This window comes from Cebus imitator, unplaced genomic scaffold, assembly GCF_001604975.1.
Source record: "Cebus imitator isolate Cc_AM_T3 unplaced genomic scaffold, Cebus_imitator-1.0 Scaffold214, whole genome shotgun sequence".
Lineage (NCBI taxonomy): Eukaryota > Metazoa > Chordata > Mammalia > Primates > Cebidae > Cebus > Cebus imitator.
This window is the reverse complement of record NW_016107529.1, coordinates 2,874,191-2,880,165: the sequence shown is the minus strand read 5'-3', so window position 1 is coordinate 2,880,165 and position 5,975 is coordinate 2,874,191. Positions and strand designations below refer to the sequence as shown.

General features: G+C 45.9%; 1 pseudogene; it reads left to right on the top strand.

Annotated features, from left to right (window-relative positions):
* The window catches only part of LOC108318070, a 5,933-nt pseudogene extending 1,095 nt beyond the window's left edge, over positions 1-4,838 (top strand).
* The last annotated feature ends 1,137 nt before the right edge of the window (positions 4,839-5,975 follow it).

The following is a 5,975-nucleotide window of genomic DNA, read 5'->3' as shown; positions in this document are numbered from 1 at the left end:
TTTTTTTTTTTTTTTTTTCCAGAGACGGTCTTGCTGTGTCCCCTAGGCTGGAGTGCTGTTGTGTAATCATGGCTCACTGCAGCCTTGAACTCCTGGGCTCAAGGGATCCTCTCCGCTTGGCCTCCCAAAGCACTGGGATTACAGGCATGAGCCACTGTTGTAGGCCTTTACTAACATTTTAATTATAATTGCTGATTGTAAGTTAAGTCAAGTGAATTACTCAGAACATTCTAAATTCTCTCTAAAATAGAAATCTAATTCAAAATTCTCTCCTGCTTAAAAAATCTTTAGCAGCTTCCCATAGCCGACATGGTATAAAGCCCAAACTTTATACTGCCACTGAGTCCTTCCTTCCTTCCTTCCTTCCTTCCTTCCTTCCTTCCTTCCTTCCTCCCTCCCTCCCTCCCTCCCTCCCTCCCTCCTTCCTTCCTTCCTTCCTTCCTTCCTTCCTTCCTTCCTTCCTTCCTTCCTTTTCTACTGCTCCTCCAGAGTCTCAGCTAGTCAGAAGCTCCCAGGATGCAGTTCCCTCCCCTCCCCTCCCCTCCCCCTCCTTTCCCCTCTCTTTCCTTTTCTCTTTCTTTCCTTTCTTTCTTACAGTGTCTTGCTCTGTTGCCCAGGCTAGAGTGCAGTGGCTCAAACTGAGCTCCCTGCAGCCTCAACCTCTTGGGTGCAAGGGATCTTCCACCTCAGCCCTCTGAGACGCAGGGGCACAGGCGTTCACCACCATACATGTCAAATTTCTTGTATGTTTTGTAGAGACAGAGTTTCACCATGTTGCCCAGATTGATCTCTAACTCCTGAGCTCAAGCAGTCCACCCACCTTGGCTTCCCAAAGTGCTGGAATTATAGGCATGAGCCACCGTTCCTGGCCATGTTTTCTTTTCCGGTTTTTTTTTTTTTGAGACAGAGTCTTGCTCTGTTACCAGGCTGGAATGCAGTGGCACTATCTTGGCTCACTACAACCTCCACCTCCTGGGTTCAAGTGATTCTCCTGCCTCGGCCTCCTGAGTAGCTGGAATTACAGGCATCCGCCACCACACCTGGCTAATTTTTGTATTTTTAGTAGAGACAAGGTTTTGCCATGTTGGCCAGGCTGGTCTTGAACTCCTGACCTCAGGCAATCTGCCCACCTCAGTCTCCTAAAGTTATGGGATTACAGGCGTGAGCCACTGTGCCCGGCTGGCCATGTTTTCTTAATACTCTGGTCCCAACCTGCTTTTGTAGTCTTAAGTCTTTGGTATAGTTTTTAAAAAAGATAGGATTTGATATCCCACCTTAGCCACTTAACCTGTTTCCTTCTCTGTGATACTGGAATAGTAATTTCTACCTCACAGATTAAATAATAGTAGCTTATGTTAGCTATTAGTCATTGCAGTTAATGAGTGCTGGCTAGTGCATAAGAACTCGACAAACGGGCGGGGCGTGGTGGCTCATGCCTGTAATCCAAGCACTTTGGAGGCCAAGGCGGGTGGATCACCTGAGGTTGGGAGTTGAAGACCAGCCTGACCAACATGGTGAAACCCCGTTTTAAAAAATAAATAAATAAATAAATAAATAAAAATAAATAAGAGCTTGACAAACATTATCTCAATCCTGACAAGAGCTGAATTTTTATTTTTGTATGAGAAAATTTAAACTTATACAAGTTAAAAAAAAACTATCAAATATAACAGTTTCCAAATATAGCACAGTTAAACCCAGGGTAGCAGCTATCACAGTATATGGTGTCATCCTTGAAGGCACATATTTGAAAGGACTTTGCATACAGTAAAGTGCTGTGAAAATTGGCTATTAATCACTGTCATCACCTTCTCCTCTCTTGGATCCAATGCTCTGATTACACAGAGCAATTTACCACTTTCCATAACATTTTTTTTTTTTTTGAGATGGAGTTTTACTCTTTCACCCAGACTGCAGGGAATTGGTGAGATCTCACCCCACTGCAACTTCTGCCCCCCCGGGTTCAAGCAATTCTCCTGCCTCAGCATCCTGAGTAGCTGGGATTATTGGCATCTGCCACAACGCTATGCTAATTTTTGTATTTTTTTTTTTTTGAGACAGTCTCACTCTGTTGCCCAGGCTGGAGTGCAGTGGCATGATCCCAGCTCACTGCAACCTCCACCTCCCAGGTTCAAGCAATTCTCTGCCTCAGCCTCCCAAATAGCTGGGATTACAGGTGCCTGCCACCATGCCCAGCTAATTTTTGTATTTTTAGTAAAGGCGGGGTTTCACCATCTTGGCCAGGCTGGTCTTGAACTCCTGACCTCATGATCCACGTGCCTCAGCCTCCCAAAGTGCTGGGATTACAGGTATGAGCCACCGCTCCCAGCCAATATTCATTTGTTATAAATTCAGTGAAACCAACCAAAGGGTCTTTAATTATGACAAAAATCTAAAGTGGCCAGGTGTGGTGGTGTGTGCCTGTAGTTCCAGCTACTCAGGAGGCTGAAGCTGGAGGATCGCTTGAGTCCAGGAGTTCTGGGCTCTAGTGTGCTATGCCAATTGAGTGTCTGCACTAAGTTTGGCATCAATATGGCGGCCTCCCGGGAGTGAGGAACTACCAGGTTGCCTAAGGAGGGGTGAACTGGCCCAGGTTGGAAATGGAGCAGGTCAAAACCCCCACGCTGGTCAGTAGTGGGATCACGCCTGTGAATAGCCACTGCACTCCAGCCTGGGCAACATAGCGAGACCCTGTCTCAAAAAAAAAAAAAAACCAACATCTAAAGTGATTGTTGGATAATGTTTAGGAGAAAAATAGCAGTGTAATTAAAGCCATGTCCAACAGATGGCACAATAGCCGTGGTCAAAGCCACCTGAGAGCTGCTCTCCTGCATCACATTCACAAAGCTTTTTTACATATATTGTCTACTTGCATTATTTTCACCATCTTACAAGTGAAGAAGAAAATGAGGAGACCTTCAGGAAAAAATCCCAGAATCTTTTAGGAACACATTATCAATTAGGTAAAGGCGATTTTTTTTCTCTCTCTCTCTTTTTTTTTTTTTTCGAGACGGAGTTTCGCTCTTGTTACCCAGGCTGGAGTGCAATGGCGCCATCTCGGCTCACCGCAACCTCCGCCTCCTGGGTTCAGGCAATTCTCCTGCCTCAGCCTCCTGAGTAGCTGGGATTACAGGCACGCACCACCATGCCCAGCTAATGTTTTGTATTTTTAGTAGAGACGGGGATTCACCGTGTTGACCAGGATGGTCTCGATCTCTTGACCTCGTGATCCACCCGCCTCAGCCTCCCAAAGTGCTGGGATTACAGGCTTGAGCCACCGCGCCCGGCCTGGTAAAGGCGATTTTAAGGGTCTAACAGAGGTCCTGGGTGATTTTCCTTCCATACGACCTTCCTCATTCCTTGAAAATACATGAAATGTTCCTTTAAAATTTAAATGTTTGAATGGGGGGAGGGGAGAGTGGCAAATAATTTAATTCATTTGCACTTAAGCGTAAAAAAGTTTCAAATATATTCTTGAGAGTCTGACCTAAGCAGATTGGATGGCCACAGGGAGAGTGCACAGAAGCACTGGGTAGGGAAGGGAAAGCAGAATGGTAGGCAGTTTCATTAACATAACACATTTTCCATGGGCCAGCTTGGTTCTCTATTGCTGTAGCTATTGCCAAGGGACTCCATTCAAGGGATTTGTTATCCCAGGAATTTGAGAGCACAATTCAGGACAGTTAATAATCAAGTAGTAATGCCTGGGAAATTCTCAAGGAATCCTTCTCAGCATCCTCTGGTCAGAAGTTAGAAAACAGTGAGTCAAATCTCAGGTTATAAGAATGAAACCAGGCTGAGGTGGATGGATCATCTGAGGTCAGGAGTTTGAGACCAGCCAACATGGCGAAACATAAAAATATAAAAATTAGCCGGGCATGGTGGCACTGCCTGTAGTCCCAGCTACTCGGGAGGCTGAGGCAGAAGAATCTCTTGAACCCGGGAGGCAGAGGTTGCACTGAGCTGAGATCACGCCACTGCACTCCAACCTGGATGACAGAGCGAGACTCCATCTCAAAAAATAATAATAATAGGCTCGCGGAGCGAGCTCCGGAGGGAAGTCCCGAGACAAAGGGAAGCGCCGCCGCCGCCGCCGCCGACAGGCGGAGACAAAGGGAAGGTCCTCCGCCTATCCGCAACGCGCTCGCCGAGGCCGTGGCCGCCCGAGGGACTCTGAACTTGTCAGCGATCGCCCTCAGCAGACTCACTCAGGAGAGGAAAGCGTGGAGAAAAGACCACCCGTTTGGTTTTGTAGCTGTTCCAACAAAAAATCCCGATGGCACGATGAACCTCATGAACTGGGAGTGCACCATTCTAGGAAACAAAGGGACTCAACGGCAAGGAGGCTTGTTTAAACTACAGATGCTTTTCAAAGATGACTATCCATCTTCGCCACCGAAATGTAAATTTGAACCACCGTTGTTTTACCCAAATATGTACCCTTTGGGGACAGTGCGCCTGTCCATCTTAGAGGAGGACGAAGACTGGAGGCCAGCCATCACAATCAAACAGATCCTATTAGGAATACAGGAACTTCTAAATGAACCACATAATTCCAAGGCCCAGCTCAAGCAGAGGCCTACACGATTTACCGCCAAAAAAGAGTGCAGTATGAGAAGGGGGTTCAAGCACAAGCCGAGAGGTTTGCACTGTCATAAGCAGCGAACTTGTGGCATCGCAAAAAGGAAGGAATTGGTTTGGCAAGAACTTGTTTACAACGTTTTTGCAAATCTAAAGTTGTTCCGTACAATGACTAGTAACTTGGGTGGGGGGTTCGGTGGGCGCCATCTTCCATTGCCACTGCTGGTACGCAGTGTTGATTCGCTCAGTTGCCCGTTTTTCATAGAGTCTCTTCCTTCAGTCTTTTGTATTTTGATTGTTATGTAAAACTTGGTTTTAATATTGATGTCAGTATTTCAACTGCTGCAAAATGATAAACTTTTATACTTGGATAAGCCCCTAGGAGTGGGTCCTCGCTCTCTGATGCAGGCACGTTTCTCACGGCCCAGCCCCGGCCGGCTGTCTGGAAATGCGCCCTCTCTCAGGCAGCTCCTCTAGGGCCTGGGCTGTGTTGCCTTCAAGCCTCAAATCCCAGGTCAGCAGCCTCTCTGTTCTGCGTCACTTCCTTTGTGTTTATATGGCGTTTTGTCTGTGTTGCTGTTTAGAGTAAATAAACTATTTATACATAATAATAATAATAATAATAATAAAAAGAATGAAACCTGGGGCCAGGTGCGGTGGCTCACACCTGTAATCCCAGCCTTTTGGGAGGCTGAGGTGGGTGGATCACCTGAGGTCCGGAGTTTGAGACCATCCTGGCTAACATGCTGAAACCCCGTCTCTACTAAAAATACAAAATTAGCTGGGCGTGGTGGCATATGCCTGTAATCCCAGCTGCTCAGGAGGCTGAGGTAGGAGAATTGCTTGAACCTGGGAGGCAGAGGTTGCAGTGAGCCGGCATCACTCCACTGCATTCCATTCCAGCCTGGGCGGCTGAGTCTCCGTATCAAAAAAAAAAAAAAGAAACCTGGAGTAAAATAGTAAAATCTGCAATTCCAGATTTGGCACCTGGAGTTCAGGATTAGAATCGCAGACTTTGATAGAACTTGAAGGTCACAAATAGAATCCAGAGGTTACAGATTAGAATTTTGTGGTCCAAATGTATAATCTTTGTTTGTCATTATTAAAATTCCTTACATATTGTGGAATCTAACTGTAGGATTCAAGTTCAGAGAATAGATCCTGCCTTCTCAATATTAGAATTCTAGGGTCCCAAGTAGCAGCTGGGTTCTAATGGTAAAATGCTTAGATGCAGAGAATAAAACCAGAAGTGGCAGGAGTAGATTTTTAGAGTTTAGTATTAGAGTCTCAGACTCTGAGGTTTGAAACTGTAGTTCTAATAGTAGGATCTCAAATTATGAAAGTAAAATGTAGAGGTTCAACAGTGGAATTTTAGTTTCAGAGAAAGAGCCTGG